The following is a 21,261-nucleotide window of genomic DNA, read 5'->3' as shown; positions in this document are numbered from 1 at the left end:
ATTCCTCTTTATGAAATAGGAAAGTTAATTGTTAAACTTTGTTACAGAACCCTTTGTTCTTGCTGAAGTCACTTTGCTTGTCTCTCCCACTGTAAGGACACCAAATCCTAAAAGCTGGCAAGAATGCATATGTTTATTTCACCATTGCTCTGCAATTACTGAATGCCACTTAATTATAGCAACAGATGCTCGAGTGTAGGAACCAGAAAAATCAAACGCCTCATTTCCAGGTTATTTTTTTCCATTGCTTCTGCCAACAGCAGATGTGTGAGCCCCTTGTGCTCTGGCGTAAATACTTATCAAATCCTAACAGGTCACCTATGTCACAAACAACATTTCAGATGCAACTGTTTCACCTGATAATAGGCTCTGAAAATAAAACTGTGAGCTGTAAATACAATGTATTCGGAATGAAATGCCATAATGTGAAATTGCTTTTTCTCCAGCTACAACAGAAGTCCTTGACAGTTTTTGGCAGTGATAAATCACCCTCCCATTAATTGTCTCCTCTCTCATTGTGAGGTGAGCTGCTAAAAGGGGCAGTCAACAAAAATGACTTAAAGGACAAATTTTGGCAAAAAGACAATGAAGAAATCTGTCATTGCTAAGCCTCCAGTAAACTGTCATGGAACAATCAAAATGTATGTAGCTGAAGTGTTTATGTCTTTGTTAGAAAGGTTATAGGATGATAAGTTTATGGTTAATACAGGAAGCTCAGGGGAACTGAAGTTGCAGGCCCCTGAGGCACCATTTCTCCCTGTGTTCTTTAAAATTGTATGCAAATCCTATTAAGGCTGCAGTTTACACAGGGTTTGCTGGTCTTACCAACATTATTTTCTGATTCTTCTGCACTCTCACCCCACATGACTGAAAGTCCCTGTGAAGGCATGGTGCTGGCTACAGTAATTCTTGCACCTAGCTTCAAGATCCTTCCTTTTTGGTGATTTAAGCCAGAGGAGAAGACAGCACCTGACAGAAGCTCCTGGTGTTAATCAGAGAGCAAGGCCCTCTCACCGAGTGCTTTCCACATATTGAGAAGTAGCGTTTGCTTCCTGTCGAACAGGTGATGTTACCAGCACCCGCTGAAGTCTTAAGCACGTGAAATAATGTCTGCTACCTTCTCCTCAGAACTGGGACGCTCATCACCACTCACTTCACCTGCTGGTGGCTCCATTCTGCAAACAGCTCTTCCTTACTGCAACTTTTCTACATACTAAACAACACCAAATCTCTCACCTCAGAATTCTGTTCTATAGGACAATATTTGAATTTTAGGGTAATAATTCGGGTTTTTTTAGGGAAGTTAATATGTAAGAACTAGGGACATAGCTACCAGTCCTTATTACCACCAAGCTGCTTCCACCCCTATGGCAAGCAGATAGCAGATGGTATGTTTAAGACCACAGGTCCTCCTATGCATAGGAGGGGCAGGACCATTTGCAGGAAATGCTTGTCAGATGCACACTTCAAAAAGGGTAACATTTCTTCCTTTGGAAACAACATGGTGCTGTCATTTTACAATTAGGGTTTATTGTTGTTGTTGTTGTTTGGTTTTAGGGTTTTTTAAAAAAAAAATTATTGCGGGTGTGAACTGAAAGTACTCTGGAAGTTAAAAAAAAAAAAAGGAAGAAATTTCTGTTTATCTGTCAGCAGATGGTTGGAAATTTACCATAAGCAAGGTTAGAAAATTATTTGCTACTAATGTGCCTGTCAAGGGCAATGTCTGGAGTTTGGCTTTATATTTATGTTGGTAAGAAAATTACAATATAAATATAAATGAGTTGCATCAGGTATTTAAACTAGACTGGACAGGACACCAGAAAATCTATGTCAGGAACATTTCCCGCACCAGCAGAGGGATGAACTAGGTGACCTAGCGTGCCTTTTCCACCACTGACTTCTACTATTTCTGTATTAACTGAGGATGACTGATATCAAATATCCCTTTATGCTACTAACCCTTTTCACTTTGCTGGGTATTTGTATGCTTTCTAGGGGAGCTGATATCTTAGGAGAACGTCTGTGGGGAAGTACTAAAGGGGATTCTTCATCCTGATGGCTGAGAATTGAGGAAGGTCACACAATAGCTTATGTAGCCATAGCAGCTTTGTTGTCATGGCATGAGAATCCTTCGTCAGTTCTTCTGCTCTTACAAAGGAGCAGTCATCTAACATTGTTAGGTGTCTAATGTAAAGCCTGCTTTCTTGACACGGTTATCACAAGCTATTTTCTATCCAGACATTTACGCAGACCTTGTGTTATCCATGATTTATCCACAATCCATGTTCCTCAATTGTGCTTAAACACGGTTACAGTTATAGCAAATCATGTGTTGAAACATGTAACTAGAAGGAACCATACAGTTATCACCAGAACTGGAACATTAAACAATACTCCACTGAGCACCAGCATCGTCAACAAGTTTCTATCAGCCTGATCCCACAGTCCTAATACAGTCTTCTCCCCTCATCTCCCTCTTCCATCTGTAACTTTTTCACTCGTCACTTAAGGAACACATTAGTGGGTCTCTGTGGTCTGGGAACTATACTCAGCTCAAATTAAAAAACAAAACAAAACAATCAAGCCTTAACATTCACTTGCGAAGAATACACTGGATTTTACAAAGAAATTGGACACCTTGCCTTTCAAACTGAGAAAACAGACAAAGTCTACATGAACATTATATTATTAACTGAAGACAATACAGAAACAGGTGGAACACATTTCAGGAAACAAGGACTGTCTTATGAAAGAAAACATAGTTCCATTCAGAGAAAAGGGAGACATTTCCAAATTTCCTAGGTATGCCCTAATCACGTGTGACTTAAATTCTGATAAATGTACTCTGTGCACATAAAACAACTCTTGAATGACAGAAGAGAAGAAGAAATAAAGTGATTGAAGTTTTTTGGTTTTTGTTTTTTGTTTTTTTATTTTTTGGTGATGAGCCAGTTTGAGAGCTTACTGTGAGCATATGGAGATAGCATATTTGCAAGTCCATCTCTGGAGGATTGCAAAAGGCCCTTAGCTTGTGAAAAACAGCAATGTTATTTTTTTTAACGTTCCCTATATTTAGAGATTAAATCGCTCACTGCACAAACCCATTTGGAACAGGCGAGAAGGTGAAAAGGATAATCAGTACAGTCACTGGTCCGTGTTTCCTAAACGCTTTTGAAAACATTACTGTGCGCAGGCATAAAATTAGCGGCAGGACCTTAAAAAGGCTGGCATTTAGCATGACTTTTTGGAAAGTGACACCCTCATTTTTTTCTTGTAGGATATCATTAAATTTCAATCGCCCTATGGCAGTGCCTTTCCATTAATAACCAATTCACTGTGTCACTTTGGCTCTCCTTTGAAATAATGAGCCTTTGCTTCGCTTTAATAAATTTAAACATATTCTCAAGGCCAGGGAAGATAGGAAACCGCAGATGGGCTGAGAAAAACACGATTCATAAATCCTTAACTGCCTGAGATCGTTGAGAGCAAAACAAAGTAACACTCGTAAAATATTAAACAATCCCAGCTGTATGAGTGAAGCTTCATTAACAAAAATGGACTATTTACTGCCTTCAACAGAGCCTGTGGGTGGAAAGATTCAGAGAAATCTTCTTTAAAAAAACACTGTCATCCTTATTTTGATTCTTTAACCAACTGACGGCATGGCTGATACTTATTTTGCATGTCCATATGCAGAAACATTTTAGCAGAAAATTAATGATACTCTGATTACGTTAAATACGACAAATCATGCTTTATCATTTAAGCAGGAGTGAAAGAAAACAGAGTAATTTAGCAGATATTTTATCCTTGAAGTATCCACATGCCAATAGGAGTAAAACATGACAAACTTTATTTAAATCATAAGGGACTTCTCCAGCACCCTAAAGTAAACAGCAGTATGAATAATGGCAGAGAAATCAAGTGATGCCATTGCTTCTGCTGGGAAGACGCAGCACTTTATTCTACCATGCTATACCATTTCTTGTTTTAACCTTTACTGACATGCAGCTAATTTTGTTTATATACCTATTTGGCACACAAAGGAGCAAATATTTCTTGTTTTCAGTCCTTCATGTTTACTATTTATTTAAATTCCATTGGAGTTTTGCTTGGGTACAGAAGGCAGGCTCTGACACAGACTTTGGTTTCAAGCACACAAAGCTGGCCTACCAGACTCATAGAGCTGCCCAATTAACATACACAAATTCCAACTGAATTAACCAAAGAACTTGTGAAGACAGCCCTTGCCTCCCAGGTCTGCTTCTAACTCCACCAGCTTTTGCTTTGCCTCCCTGTAGGTCCTGCTGTTTCCCCTTCCTCAGTGGCTCTGAGGCATTGAGGAGCTTCCTTCCAGCAGCACAAACTAAACTACGTGTCTCCCAGGGAACAGCAGCCCACAATATTCCCAAATCCCTTTTAAAGCTTTGTTGAGACTTAAAGTAAAACCAATAAGGCTTATTTAATAATCCAAATTTGGAAGATCAGAAAAACAGTTATAAGGATAGCAAAAAAATTTTGAAGTGTTCACAGCAAGAACAACCTTTTGTGGTATCTTAGAGGTTTTTTTTAAGCCAAGAATTGCATACAAGTTTAAAGAAGAATAGAGATCAGTGTCAGTTACTAAATGCTAAGAACTTGAAATCTCTGTCTCTAAAGACAAGCTGACAATTGAGTGGACAGAATGTCAATATTTCTAAATATTTCAAGGGTAAAAATATTGCTTTTTACAAGCTGTGTCATATTTAATGCAAGAAGAGAATTTGGATATTTTTCTTTTGTTGGCTGTCAGTTTTTTTTCCCTTTTATCCTGGTGAAGGGCATAATTAAAGTATTTAGCACAAATACATGGTGTGGGTTTTTCCTCCCCCAAGGAACAATAGTTTCGGCACAAATGCAAATAGGAACATCATAATTTTCCATAATTTAGTTAATAAATATTTTAAAAAACCCAACAACACTTGGTTTATTTCAAGATATCTCTCTCTTTTGTCCATGAGAATCATTATGTAAGTTTGAAAAAGTGAAAATCCTTTCTTAACACTCAAGAGGGCATTTTGACCCCTGCAGAAGCATTTCTCTCTCGTGTTCGAAATGCTAGGAATGCACTTAGCCCTCTCAGCTCCCACTAACTTCAGTGAAAACCCTGAATACCGCCCAGGAGCTATCACCTTATAATCATCAGAGCAGTCATTTCTGTGCTTAGTAGACCTTCATTGTAGCTGATTTGTATAATCAGGGTTAATCTACTCTGATTGCAAACATTTATACCTAAAGTTTGAATGAATTCACACTGATGCTTACTCAGCTCAGGATGCCCCTAATGCTTCCAGGGAGACATGCCACAGGATTTTTATTTGGTTTTGTGGGGGTAATTTGATCCAGGATGAGTAAAGCTGTTGTACCATTCCTAATTGTGAAAACTTGGGAGAAGAAACGGGGTACAAAAAGAAGTGGTAAAGCATTAAAGCACTAACAGCAGCTCTAGTGCTGAGGTTACTTGTCTGCATGAAAACAACTATTAGGGTTTCGACAATAACAACCTCAGACAGACTTGGAAAGCAAAACTATATTTGCCTTAAAGGTTTTAAGTGTGTGTAAGAAGAGGGCTATAGGAGATGTGTTGTTTAACCCAGCAGAGAAGGCATTCGTTCTTTTCTTGTGGCACCAGGAAACACTAGTATTAGTTTTTAGCTTCTGCTTTCAGAAAGGAAGAATGATCTAATCCTATTAGAATATTTAGTGATACAGTAATACCCTCAAATTTCAAAGTCATTTACAAATTAAAGAGTAAATGTAAGCCAGTCAGAAATTATTTTTTCTTTTTATTAATAAAAGGCTAAAAGAGTCTCCTTGAACATTTAAAAAAAAATTATGAACATAACTTGTATAAAATGCCCTGTTCTCTTTTTTTTCCTTTGCTCTTACTGTTGAATTACAATAGACTGAATGCTTCCCAACGTATAGTCTTACCAAGAAATATCCAGAATGGCAAAAAAAAAAATATCCATAGATTTTTTCTTACTGAGGTGCAAGTTGTGCAAGTGCCTTCTCCCAAAGGACAGTTTGATCTCTGTCCTGTCTTTGCAAGATAACTCTATCAAGAATATCTATCACCATAAGTTACTGTGGTATTTATGCCATAGATACCTGTCTACTTATTACTGAACTGAGTTTACTAACTTCATTTCTCAAAGTAACCAAAGAGCCAAAGGTTAATAACTTTTGGCCACTATCAGTTTGCAGTAAGTTTGGACTGGCCACCTAGAAGTCGAAAAAAATAAAAATAAAAATTAAGTCCTCTACGCTCCATTACCAGTGCTTTGAACCATCCAGTCACATGGATTTTGATGTTTTGAGAGTGCAAAAAGAATGTAGATTGGCATGAGAATACCACATTAATTCAGCAGTTAAATGGTTCTTTGAGAAGATTCACTGACAGAAAAAAAGCATAGCTGTCTTTCTAAGTCCTCATCCTCTTTGGACCTATACACATCTTCTGTGAAAAGTTGATTCTTTTCCTTCCTCCCTCCCCCCCCTCCTTTTTCTTTTTTTTTTTCAAACAGCCTTTTATCATCTAATATGTGAAACAATTGTAATGTGAGGCATGTGAGCAGAGAGCCTTTGCCACTGGGCCCTCATAAATCTTGCCAGTTCCCAGTGAACAACACCAAATATTTGCAGCTGAGGAACATTTGGTCTGGCTTAAATTAACATATCTCAGCAGTCAGAAGTCATTAAGCTTTGCCAGTGATTTGAAACCATTTTTCCATTTCAAAAGCGACACTGGCTGTTACTTATTTTTCTGGATGAAGAAGGTGGTAAGGAACAAAAGCAATGAAATGAAAATGGGAGATACTAATGAAAAAAAAATGATAAAAGGGCTTTGAACTGCCTTTGGTAGATTTGTTATTAAGACTCTTTTTAAATAGCAGAGCACTTATGTGTAAGATCAAATAATAATTCAAGAGGATACACATTAATTTCAGTGGCAAATTATGTGATTTAAAGGCTGTGAAAATGTATACTTATTTTCTTCCTTAATCCCTTGTGAATATAGGCACTATCAATTTTAAAAGCTGATGAAAGCTTTAAAAGAAAAACAATAATCCAACCTTTTTCAATTAAAGGCTGCAAGTAGATTAAGTACAAGAGTAAAGAAATGTGGTGTTGTGCTTTGCAAAAAGTGCATCTGATACGAGTCTGTACAGATACTGGGGGCTGGAAAAACACCTCAAATCCAAAACGCCACAGTCCAAAAAAAAATACAAGCAGGGAAAAAAGGAAAAAGTCTAATTGGCTTTAGTACAGGTAGAATGTAAATTCATATTTTCCAAAACTGTTATTCCTGTATTACCTACATGGCACATAACTCCCCTGGTAAATAAGTCATCATCTGAAAATCCATGAAGGAGAGCCACCCAGTCCCTGAGTTGTCAGGAAAAAAAAAACGCTTCCTCACTTTTGCAGTTATGATTACTGGTCCACAATTATATAGCTCTGTCAGAAGTCTGTTTCAATAAAAGTTAATTACAGACTCTGAAACATGTGTTTGCCACTTTTAAAGTAGATTAATTGTGCAAAAGATTTTGATAAATTTTATACACTGATTCCAATGCAGTGATGGCTTCAGATATATATGTGACTAGTAATACACTTTTTCAAATCAATATCACAATAATAATTATAATTTTTCAACCTTCAATTAGTTTTGTTGATAAAGCTTTAATAACCTTGAATGTTTTAGATCTTTGTCGGTTTGAGAAAATACTGACTTTTAAGAAAAGCATTCAAGTTTATGAAGCTCTATTAAAGAAACCCCTTCCATGTTGAAATCTTTCTGAGACTTTCAAACTCTTAAAAAAGTTGTAATAAAATCAGTTCTGTGTAAAAAAATAAATACTCTGTTAACAAAATTTAAAAGACAAAGAGTTCAAAAATGATAACAATTATGACTAACTAGGGCATGAAAAGGCTGCCAGAACAGCTACATGATCAATTAATTTTCTAGGATTTTGTTAAAAAATAATAGTAAAAAATACTTCTTAAAGGCTTTTGAGAATATAAATGGACTGCATTATCAATGCTATATAAAGTTAATTATATGACTCCTTAACAGCACATTGAGAGCAGACCATGGCATATGGATCCTGAAACACAGGAAAGAATATCACAGTTTTTGGGAGTATGAAAATGTTAGATTAAATGTGCCCTGTGTTCTCAGATAAATGGTTTTGGTTTTCTGCTTTCATAAGAACACAGCAAAATGAAGCAAGCATCTCATTTATCCATTCACTGCTTCTCTTCAGGTCATGGTACGGATGAAAAATAACAGAGGAAAATCTTCATCATGTTTTCTTTCATTAACTACTGATACCATTTCCTTACTGATTTAGAGAATCACAGGATGGTTGACGTTAGAAGATATGTCTGGTGACAACCTGGTCCTACCCCAGCTCAAGACAGAGTCCAGCTGAGTTTTGAATATCTCTGTGGAGAGACACTCCACTACCTCTCTTCACCATCCTTACAGTAAAAATGTCTTTTCCTATGTTTACATGGAATTTCCTGTATCTTGATTTCTGTCCATTTCCTCCTGTCCTTTCACTATTCTGTTTCACTAGCCATTTCATCATTCTCTATCTTTGGTCTAATCCATTTGAACATAAACCATATCGCCTTGCACTAAGAAACAGAACAGCTCTGTGAACTTCCTCTACATTACAACAGGTTGCCTTAACAGAGGTCTTTCTTTGTGGTCACAAGTCAGAAAACTCCTTCAAAACCCACTCTAATCTCATGGGGACAATCAAGACAGACAATCCTTTAAAACCTTCAAGAGCAGGCCTGAACACACATAAAAGATTGTGGGTGCATTTCCTGCTCCATCCACGTTCTGTGTAACCCCCCATGTTTAGACTGAACTAAACTGAAATAGATGCTACTGTTGGAAGTTGGAGAGTGTGAATGAGCGATCTATCACACACATGTATCGAGGTAAGGAGGAGAATACAACACTAAAACCCTGAGCTGGGAATAGTATGACAGAAGCACACAGCAACACTAGAAATAAATTAAAGATATGCATAGATACTTCGCCAAAAATACTTTTCAAGATCTGTTCTTCCAAGATCTCCAAACCTGTCATTATGACTGTTTCGTGAAGAAGAGCTGCTATGTGGGAGGACCCAATAAAGTGCCAAGGGTCTTCCTCTAAATTTAATTCTGGTTCTCATTATCTATTTACTTAAGAAAGCTTTCCTTTTTATCTCTTTCCCCCTAGCAGAATAAATAGGAATATATTAGATACAAATTGAAGGAAAAACAGGGCTACTCTTGCTTTCTGTTCCTCTATCCTGCATCAAGGAAACGGTAAAATCAGACTCAGGTCCATTATTTAATAGAGAATTATTCTCCAGCAACATAACCCACCATCTGGTTAGGTATAGTCTACAAACTGGCTGTAGTAGTCAGGGTTTCTCCTGTAAAGTGCTCTTTAATTGCTTAGGAAAAGGAGTATTTTTTTCCTCTCCTGCATCATATGGTGAGGTCAAGCTTTCAGGATGTTCACTTACCTTTCATAGTTTACTAAGCAACTATATTCTGGATGCTATACTTCATACAAAGTGTGTACATGTTTCAGACTGTGCATATAGTATGAGTGCATTTAGGTTATTTAATTATATTTATCAAACTACAAATGTGTAAAAACTGTTGTAGTACTATACAACATAGATCTCCATTCAGCAAGATTTAGACATATTTATATTTCCAGAGCTCAAATAAATATCAAGCACAGAAGATACTCCTTGAGCCCTGTAGCTACAAGAAGTATTTAATGTGATTTATTATAACATAGGAATATACGTAATGATGAAAATAAGCTGAGAGGTAGCGGATATGACTTTTTTTATCCCTTTGGAGGCATCATAGATATAACTTACAGGAAGATCAGTCTAGAGTGAATTGTGCGACTCTATTATCAGCTGTGAGGTAAATAAAATAATACTCCGTTTAATAGACCTGACAACAGCTATTTAATTTACATCATGAGATAAAGACAACTTCTTTTAAAATGAGCTCACCAAAGCTAAAGTTGGAAATAGTTAATATCTGAAATGTTCAAGTTTGAAAGAATATGTATGGATTTTATAAAATTTCTAGTTCTTATTTTATATTTGGTACCGTGTAGAGGGCCTTTCACTTTGTCTTCAGGGAATTAAACAATATTGTAGGGTGGGTGGGGTTTTTTTCATTCTCCTTCTCAAAAAGAAAATGATAAGAAATAGAGAAAAACCGAATAATGGTTAAATTCAAGCCTTATGCAATCAGTGCTAGCTAAACAATAGACAAAATCACCAACTGAACTTTAACTTTTGTAGTATCTTTGGAATTATGCCATTTTAGACAGATGTTCATGGGCATAGATAATGCTTACAGAGATCAGGCTTTTAAAATGCACTAAAATGGATATTACGTTTAAAGGAATCAAAACACTGCAAAAGAGTAATTCATTTTCAGAAAAGATTACAGTTTAAAAACCTCATGAAGTACACGAGCAAACTTAACCCACTTAAGCAGTCCCCTTCATTTTCTTGGATGTCAGCTACTTAAAACAGTTACTTTGCCACTCAAACAATTTTGTGTCCACAGGAAACGAGTTAGCCAATCTTTAATAAACACATAAGAAACAGCTCTACAGGCAGTTGTTTAATTATGAAAAGAACTCACTGAAGCATAAAAATAAAATGCAAGAACTTAGGTTCAGGCAAAGGGCTTGGAAATCAGGTATGAATGGATCCATTTTCATCTGTCTTGGCAATATAATAGCTACCTTTATTTTCCTAACTCCCGTTTAATTTTTGTGGTAATTATTAAATTTGTGGAGCCATGTTTGTGTTATTAAGTGAGTTGAGCATTAACAGTAAACAAGGTTTTATACTGCTGTACTAGGAGGGGAGTACAGATTTGGAGAAAAATTTTGAGAAGAGCAGAGAAAACCACCCACAAAATTATTCTTCCACTTGTGTTAGTTTCAACTGCAGCTGAAAGTACAGAATTTGTCATGTAAAGGATAGAATATACTTGCTTTTCTATGAAACACTGTAATGAATAGGAAAAAAGTGTAACGAAAGTAGATGCAATGAAACAGACCTCTAATTTTTGTTGAAATTCTGGTTTTGTGATTCTGCTTGTGAATAAACATTACTGGGATCAACCCTTTTTCTATTTATTCTTAAGTTACATTAATACATCGTCCTGCCTCTCTAACAACTTTGTTACAGTGGCTGCATTTCTTTCAAAAGCATAAGCTATAGACAAAGTGAAAAAGAAAAGAAAAATGCCCCAAATCAGGGCAACTAAGAAGCTGATCATGTGGTATATAAAAAAAATTACAGAAAGAGTTCTTAAAACAACGCTTCAGGACTTCATATTTTTCCTTCAGATAGACTAAACAGGTCTTTTAACCATTCCTTCACTGTATCTGATCAAGATGATATCAATGTATGTTATTTTTTTATTATTCAGTATTTTTAACTATTTTTAGAAGTTAAGAAAAATTATTCATATACATTTCCTTTAGTTGAAAACAGGAGTATTTTCTTAATATATCAGACAAGGACTCTGTGGAAAGACAGTAAACAAACCTCTGTTCTGTTGCACATTTTCTACTATAGAAGTCTGTATTAGAACAGTTAACATATCTTTTTCCCCTTCATTTTTTTTCAGAACAGCTCTAAATTAGATATGGAAATTTTTCAGACTTAAATCAACAGCAGAAGACCTTGATTGAGTCTGTATTAAATTGTGCTCAATGTTAAGTCAGGTAGTCCACACATCTCATATTTCTAATTAAATTTTTATGCAGCACTTAAAAATACTGTAATATAATATTAACAGTTAATTTAATAATTAAAATCTTATTTTTTCATAGTGACTTCATGGCTGTTGTTTACTTCATTTCGGTATCTGTATACTGCAAGTGAAAAAGCTTTATAATGTACTTTTTATTAATATTATACATTTTACTGGGCCCACACACATACATACACTTACACACACATACACACAAAAAAAAAAAGGTTGGCCAGGAAATTAGACATCTTATCTGTGAGCTTGCTAAATAAGGACCAATAACCTAGGTCTGCACTACTCTGTGTGATAACTGCTTTTACAAAATGAAATTTTGACTTTTTCACAGCTTAGCTACAAGTAGACACTATCAGTAAAACTGCATTTCTGTGCAATATGATGGGAAGTAGAAGATTTCAACATCTGACAGGAGAAAATGAACAACTGATAAATAATCTTTGAAATGTTCTCTCACTGCAAGGCATGCTTTTGATGATGATTTACATTTTTATTATTGTTGACTTTCACGATGGGGCTGATGGTTGGCTAAACATACAATAACTGAAAGAACAAACCACATAAAATGCAAACCAAATCAAAGGAAAAACATGACTGGCATCATCTCCTTTAAAAGCTTTTGTTCGGTTTTCTCCTTCCTTTAAGTGTTCCATAAATGTAATTAGAATTCAGTTTATTCAGAAAGAAGAAAAAAAAAATAAGCTGTCATCATAGCTTTCTTATTCCAACATGGTAAATATTCCAATTCCTCTTCCTTTCCCAAATTAAATTCCAGTTTTCAGTCCAATGCACAATGGATGAACTAGTTCTAGCACTTAATGCTCCTGCAAAGTGTTTTGTCAACAGATGATGTTGTGTACTAATCTGGAATTGTAGTTGGGAGGAAATATATATTATATAACTTAAGAAAGATAATCATCCTGAAATTACAATGAATAAAAAAAATCTGGCTTTGAAAAAGTGTGTTACTATCTTGAAAGTGAACTCCAAAAATTTCTTGGATCTGCACTGAAGGGTAATACAAGAAATGGAGTAAAAATTGTTTGTTAATTCAGATAATGTGTTCAGCTGAGTAAATAAATTAGAGGAAAGAAAAGCATAAGCAATGATTTTATTTTGCTTTGCTGTTTTGAAGATGGTTATTGAAAAATTTCGGGGTTTTTCTGGACAGCCAATTTTTCATTTAAATTAATTCAGATAGTTATCATTTTTAAAGTAGTAACATTAATTTAAAAAATATCATTTAAAATCAAAAAATAATCAAAAATATTTTAGGTTAAACCAATGCTAATGTCAATGTAATTTGTCTAAATTCTCATTCCCCCTGTGAATTCCAATTAAAATTTTACATAATTGTTTCCTACCTGTTACTATTTAGTGCACAAATTACACTGAAAATTTCATTAGCCACCCTGCTTTACCTTTCAAATTGAATCAAGTAAATTAAATAAAATTGGTTATAAATGAACCCACCTTCATCTTTGTTCTTTAAGATTTTAATTATTAAAAAAAATAATGTTAAATAATCCAAAACAGAAATGAGATATTAAAACCAAACACAAAAAGTTGTGGCAAAATTCTGTAATGCTATAATCACTCTGGAAATATATAGGATGAAATAAAAAAAGCTCCTTTATTTCTGTACCTATCTGCATTTAAGCACTGTTCAGTGTACGTTTTGGTTTCAGCTATGAATTCCATTCTTAATCATACTTACTTGTAAGGGTTAAATATATGGGATCAGCTTGTAGCTACTTATTTACTCTATTACACCATTTTAATCAGTACTCAGAAGCACTGACACATAATTCAGTTCCTAGAAGCAAGGACAGCGATACTAAAGTTTATCATACAAGCTATTGGGATGACGTTCTAATGTAGGCTCGTACCATAATTTTTGTTTTGATTGTTTATGTAGACTCATGGATGGCTTTTGGTAACTCATGCAGAAAGGGAGAAATGGAGGAGCGATGAGAGTAAAAAAATGGTTTTCTTGGTTACACAACTGTTTATAGATATAGTTTTCAAGAGGTATTGAGATGTACCACTCTTATAGGTCTGCTAGAAAATATTTTTATGTCTGTTAGATAAAGTAAAATGTAATTTATTAATGTTTACAAATAACTTAAAAACCAGTTGCTGTTCAAAACTTGCATTGACTTTAAGCGTAAGAATTATCTCCATTCATTGGTTTTGAAAGTAATTACCTTGACTCTTCCATCTCAAAAGGTACAACGGTTGAAGTATGAGCGTCTAACAGAACAACAGGAAAGGTTTCCCGTGCCATATTTGTGATGAAAAATTCAGAACATAAGTTCAGAACTGATAACTGACATTTCTTGCTAGGAAGAGGCAATCAAGAAACTCAAGTTACTCAGTTTCTGTGCAAATTTCCATCTATATTTCATACACCCCACCTTGGCTAATATCTGAAACAGAAATTCTGTTTGACTGACATTTTGCACAAAGGCATCAAGTCCAACCAGGGATAACAATAGGCTAAGGACTCTCCAATGATAAAAACAAAAATTCCACTTATTAGCATAACTTTGGGTAGCAAAGTTATTGACTGGCTTCAGCAACTCATATCTTCCATTTGTATAAACAGTAATGGGTAATAACTAGGTACAAGGGCCTACCTGTACTGCTAACGTGAAAGTTTAATGTGTTGGGGCTCTCTTAAGGTGAAAGGAATGGACAAAACCTGAAGTCTGGGAAATGTACAACAGTATGTGCTTAGAAAACTTCAATTTGAAAGAAATTCAATGAATTTGAATTGTAAGTTGTACAAAGAAAAGGAGTCTGCAGATCTGCAATGCGGGTCTTAAGTATTTTGGGTATTAAACGAAAGTAAGTAGAGCAGGGACTGCAATTCTAAACATGACAGGATCATAGATTCTATTTTGCTGTAAATAAAATGTTCTGTTACTAAAGCCATGGCCCAATATCCTTTCCTGAAGCAAATATTATTACCTTGTGTTTGGATGTCACAGTGCTAAACAAAAGGGCTGCGATTTGATCTCTGACCACGCAGCGAAGTAACATTTCCTTGTGTCCACATCATTTAGTGCTGGTACTTTCTAGAGCAGATGTGTTTTGGAGGGAGCTAATTGTAGCAGTCAAAATAGAGCCCAGCTAAAAGCTAACAATTAAACTGTATGGACAATCAAGGATTCAGTGCTTAAGCTCACTCCCTGGCTCTCTTTTATTCAGCAGAATTTACGGCCTGTTACACTGAGGCTTTGCTATGTAACAAAGGAGAAACGTGCCTTGAAAATGCAGTTAAAAAGTCATTGAAGTTGTATTTTTATGAGTACGTACAATGCAAAATAGTCAAACTTTCACTGTTCCACAAATCCAACTGCTACAAACCGAACATACGTAGATATTTTATCTGAAGTGCAAAAATGGCATGCAGATGAAAACATAACTTTTCATTCAAATAATATCTATATTAGAGCAGACCTTTGTTGAACAAAGTTTTAAATCCCTTTTTGTGTTTCTAATCACAGATAAAAATTATGCTACATGCAGATACTCATGTCAGGAAAGCCAGAGAGCAGACACTCTGGACACAGGGAAGAAAACACTTCAGCACACTCTGAGGTCAGTATTTGGAGAGGGTAGGCTAAAGGTTCTTCAGAAAGAAGAGATGTGTGGGAAGCTGGTTTTAACCAGAATTATAATCTTAGAAAAACCTCTTAAAACAAACTTTGTTATACAGGTTTATTTTTTTAAAAACAATCCTCCATTTGAACTGTATTAATCTTAGCTCTTGATTTAAAACAGTGATTGCAGGAAATTTGAGTCTATTTTGATGAGAAAAAAAATGCATAACTACATTGAATAAATTTCTGAATTCATATATATCTATAATGTCCTTAACCTGACACAGAATGTGATTGGTTAGATTTCATACATGCTGACTTCCACAGTTATCTCCTATTAGGATGATCAATAATACATACCCTTCTATTACAGGGCATATACGGTAAGCTCCTGCACTGCATTCAGAACTTTTCTGTGCTCGGAGATGTCTGATACCCATTATCTCTTGTAGGCATTTTCTAAATGTTGGACTTTTTAGAAATATGCTCAGTGAAAATAAATTCAAGAAAAGAATTATCCCATATTGTTTGAAAAATGACCATAATAAAGCGATCTTAAAAAAAATGTTTAATTATTATACAGTAACTTTGGCAAAATAAATTCCCACTTGTCCTCAATTACCAAGTGCTGACGTGTCCCTATTACTAGTGATAACTTTAACTGTTTAAGACATTTTAGGTCTATCTGTAGAGCTCCAGTGATGCGTCTTTTCTCTGTGTACAACAAATATCTTACATTGCCTATCTCCTTTTGCCTCACTGCCAAGGTCACAGTCAAGAAAAAGGCTGAGTTTCTCCACTTTGTTAATCTGGGTTTTCTGGAGTATTTTAGGAAATTGAGGAAATTCTATGAGCCTAGTAAAAAGCAAGTCATTTGTGTAACAGTGAGCAACAGTATTGAGTGTTCTGCACCTGTTTTACACTCCAGCACTGTAATTTCTGCAAAGTAAACAGTAGATCTCTGGGTCAGATTACAAATTCTAGTAGGCTGTTTGCTAGATTGCTGCTTTGTTTAACCTTTACACTTTCATTTAGAAAGGAGAAAGTATCATTGTCACACCAAGAGGGCAGTTAAAGAGTTTTAATTAACTGTGGAGGTAATTAGACCTCCCAGTTTAACAATTATCAGACAATTCTTTTCTCCTCTAACTCCTTTAAAGTTGCAGTTTTTCATGAGGAACAAAATTAACTTCATAAATACTTCGCAAAAATATGTGGATAAAAGAAAGAAAAGCTGATTCCTCTACAGAATTATCTATATCCTTTTTCTAATTTGATAATAAGTCAAAATCTATCAGCTTCTCACCCACCATTCCCTGCCAAAGTCCAATTCTAATCCAATTGCTCCTTTTATTAATCCCCCCTCCCTTCAGTCTCCTGAGCCTCTGCTCTCTTTGGCCCACTGTGATATTTTTATGTATGACAAAGGTGAAAGAAAAACCTCTCCTACTTCCCAATAGTTTGCTGTTGACAACTGTAGTTTAAACAGTGTCTGTCCTTATAAATGTCTGATCCACCTCTCTGATCCATCTCCCTCTGCCTGCAGTAGAGATTTCTAGTCATGGAAGACATTGTTCATGAGGTCATTTCTCAACTTCGTTTTTCGAGATGTAAGTATACTTTGAAAAGCAAATTGAAATGAACTTGTCCACAGAGTCAAGGCAGGAATTCACAACATCATTAAGTCTCCTGAACACAGATTACAAATGTATATATAAGTATATACACGTAGACCCTTTAAAGCCTCACAATGGAAAGTAATGCAGAACTTTTTTCACTGGCTCTTCTAAAAGAAAAATCAAGGAACAGGGCGTTCTTCTGCTTGCTTTAATCAGATTCACCTAAGTTAACTGCACAAATGTGCTTGCATGTGCACAGAATTATATTTTACTCATAAAGCCTTCCATGTGAAGCTCAGTAATGTTAAGAAACTGTTTGAGTAAATGTCTCACCAGTACATAGCTGGATGCTACGGATGAAGATATGACTTGAAGAGGTCACAAAAATACTGACAGAGAGATGAGGTGACAGCAACAGACTGGAGTGTTGAACCCAGACCCATACCTATAATGTGTGCTTCTTTCCTCAAAAATTTTTTGTAACAATTAACTACTACAAAATATCTCTTGGACATATAGGTAAGAATTTTAAATAATACAAAATCCATGCTATTTTACTTCTCTTCACTTAGGAAAAGAATTCAGCCTGTTGGTGACAGGGGAATTATCATGTTTTATATTTTATTTGGAAATTGATAAGATACCAAAAAAAAAAGACAAAATTTAAAGAAAAGCAGCAGGAAGCTACAAAATGTAAAGAGCTGAAAGAACTGAAGTGATGATAGGAGACAGCCAAGAAAAGAACAGCATTTGGCCAGGAGGAATATTTTCTCTTTTGGTTGAATTACTGCGTGAAATAAAAATGAAAACAGAAGACCAACACCCAACATCAGCTCAGGAGTCTGAGGTGTCATCATACGCCTCTTGAAATTTGCCCTCATTATATTAACCCCCCCGAAATCTACAGTGTAGTTAACAAGCCTTGTGAATTCTCGGTTACTTATCATTTATTCTATATACAATAAATCCTTATTTGTAACACGCACCATATAACGGAGTAGTAAATATTTCCAATTAGCTTTAGTGTCACAGTCCTCAAAACCTGATGCATTTATGTTAATATAAAAGTGTACATGGAACATTTTATCATGCATTAGAGATTTTAATCAGGCAATCTGCACGGCATCTGGAAACCTAAGCAGAGGCGAAGTCTGCTATAACAAAGGCACTGTAACAGTTCACCTTCAGTGAAGAACAATAATGCATTATTAAATTCACTTTCCTGCTCAGTGGTTACACTTAGCTGACCACAGCAAATTTGCTCTCTGCCTGGTCTTCACAAGTTGGCAGAAAAATAGATTCTGTCACATTTAACGGGTTCTGAAAATGACAGGATGCCTCTCTTGGTTTAACTATAAACCATAATCTTTCAGAAGTAAATATAATTACAAATGCCTTTTGTCACGTAGTTCTTAGGAAGGATATTATATGTTGGTTATTACAGTAGTAGATCTCACTATGTACCTGAATATCATTAGAAGCCAGAACTGATACTGCACAACAGCAACTTCAAAAAAAGAATCCAATTTCTATTTTTCTTTTATCCTAAATGACATCATAATTCTTAGAAAACAAAGATACAGACATCAATTTCCTTGAGTATGGTCAAACTGTTATCAAGAGATTTTACTCCTTAAACTAACATCAAAGAAAAACCTATGTTCTCTTTTGTCTGGAATACTGTTTTAATCTTATTCAACATCTATTGTCACTTGCTTTGTTTTGAATACAGTTCACTGAAGGAATTTTTAAGAAAACTGCCTTAGACTCAGGATGCAGTGATGAGGAATTATTGATTAGGAATTTAATTAGCAAAAGTCAGCATAGTTATATACAATAGAAACTGATTCTTTTTGGCTTCCAAGGAGTTTTATCATGCTGCAAGCATGATAAGAATCTGCTCCATATGCTGACGTTCACTTTCAGGTAGAGGTCTTGAACCAACACTGTATACCGCTTAAGTGCTAGTGAAGTGCATTTTAGGTCCCAATTAAGATCTGTTAGAAGAGTTTTAATTAGCTTTGTGTAGGTAACTAGTTTAGCAGTTATAAGACATTTTTTCCTCCTACAAGCCCTTCATTTCAGGTAGTTTTATTAGAAATATCTTAGCTTTTAAGCGGGAAGTATGTAGGCTCATTGAAAGACAGGCCTGGATTCTGGGAACTGTTAATGACTCTTTGTTACTTATTTCAGTACAAAAACATGCTTTCTTAAGTCTTCAGAACTCAGTTACAACAATAACACCATACTCAAAACTTACACCACACTTAACACGTTCATCTTCCTCCTAAGTGGAACTACCATCTTGTGTTAGCCTGACCATAACGTATTTAAATTAGGTGCCCAGATTGAAAATTTTGTAAACTGAGAAGGGATCTAAATGACATGGAAAGTTTATAGGTTAAATCCACCCTTTCTAGAACACTAATGCCTCTCTTTGGACAGGAAAGGTACTTATGATCCTCTTTTAAATTATTAAGCATGAGTTCATAGAATTATAGAATGGCTTGGGTTGGAAGGGACCTTTAAAGGTCACCTAGTTGAACACCTCCTGCACTGAACAAGGACATCTTTCACAAGATCAGGTTGCTCAAAGAACCATCAAGCCTGAGCCTGAACACTTCCAGGGATGGGGCATCCAACGCTTCTCTAGGCAACATGTTCCCGTGTCTCTTTCACTCACATCCTTCCTTGTGTCCAGTCTAAAGCTCTCTTGGTTTAAAGTGTTGTTTCTTGTCCTGTCACTACAGCCCTTGGTAAAAAGCCTCTCTTCATCTTCTCAAAAGCCCCCTTTTAAGTATTGTTAGCCACAGCAAGGTCTCCTCAGAGCCTTTTATTCTCCAGGTTGAACAACCCCAACTCTCTCAACTGTTCTTCATAGAAGAGGTATCACCAGCCCTGTGATCGTATTTGTGGCTCTCCTCTGGACACACTCTAACAGGTCCACGTCTTTCCTCTGCTGAGGGCTCCAGAGTTGGTGCAATACTCCAGGAAGGGTCCCATGAGAGAGGAGTGAAACTAAAACTTGCTGACAAAAACACTTCTGTTTTTGTTACAGGTGGACAGTGGTGATGGTAATGAAATTTTCCAGCTATCTACAAAACTAACTCTAGATGTTGAAGTTTCTCTTCTGTCTACTAGCTGAGGAAATTCCGTCACAACTAGCTAATGTATTTTGGTCATTTTGACTTCTACCTGTAAAGAAAACCCAAATTATCCTTTTGTTAAACCAGTTCCTCTGCAAAAAGCAAAGTAATGTATGATTGAGTATGACTCTACTGCTTGCTCTCCTGGGCACTCTCCAGAGCATGCGGAGTCCAAAGTGGAAACCACAATTCGTTACCTATCTATGTCAAAATATTCAGTACCCTGAGTTCTGGACTTCTCTTCCAGAAGAATATCCTGGCCACCAATCTGTGCTTGTGCCATACTCATAGTCCCTTTGGCCACATATACAGCCATTCCAAGAGGGTCAGGGACAAAGGTTGTCCACTATACCTGCTTACAAACTCATTCTCTGGCTTTATTTTGGACTAATCTAACATTCTCCAACACAGACATGGTTGAATGCTTGCCCAAAGTAATGTGCATATAAATATGTCCACTTGGATCTTGTATGAGACCAGTTTTTTTTCTTCTTCTGTGTAGCAGGATATCTGCAACATTACATCTATGGGATCCAGTGAAAACTGGGTTATACCACATAAACTAGAACCATTTTACATAGCGGGGCATCTGTCATGATTCGGTCAGCTAATCTGTAACGCAAGCAAACACATCTCCCTTTTAGGGCATGTAGAATTTGTACTACCACAACCTAATGAATTCAAATATGAAAATGACATGCCCTACCCAAAACCAAGTAATTTTGAGGGGAAACCCCTCCCCCCCCAACATTTGATTTAAATTATAATCGTAGCCTTTGTTTTCTGTAGTGAGTGTTCTAAAAGATATTGTCTTTATGTATGGATCCATAAATAAAATTGTCAGAGCTCTCAATTCACATACAAATCCGAATTATTATCTTTTCTTTTTTAAACAGTGAAGTAAAATCCAGTTTTTACTTTTTTTTCAGTAAAAATGTAGTCATTTCACATCTTTAATAATACCCATAATAATAATACTACAGGATAAGGTGGACAAAGAGGACAAAATAGCCTTCC

At 35.8% G+C, this 21,261-nt stretch overlaps 1 protein-coding gene across 4 annotated transcripts in view; it reads right to left on the bottom strand.

Moving 5' to 3' along the window:
• DACH1 (dachshund family transcription factor 1) overlaps positions 1 to 21,261 on the bottom strand; it is a 371,721-nt gene that overhangs the window by 75,087 nt on the left and 275,373 nt on the right. The gene's annotated exons all lie outside the window — the stretch shown is intronic.

Source organism: Phaenicophaeus curvirostris, chromosome 1, assembly GCF_032191515.1.
Source record: "Phaenicophaeus curvirostris isolate KB17595 chromosome 1, BPBGC_Pcur_1.0, whole genome shotgun sequence".
NCBI classification, from domain to species: Eukaryota; Metazoa; Chordata; class Aves; order Cuculiformes; family Cuculidae; genus Phaenicophaeus; species Phaenicophaeus curvirostris.
Note: the sequence above shows the minus strand (reverse complement) of the source record. Positions and strands in the feature narration are given on the sequence as shown.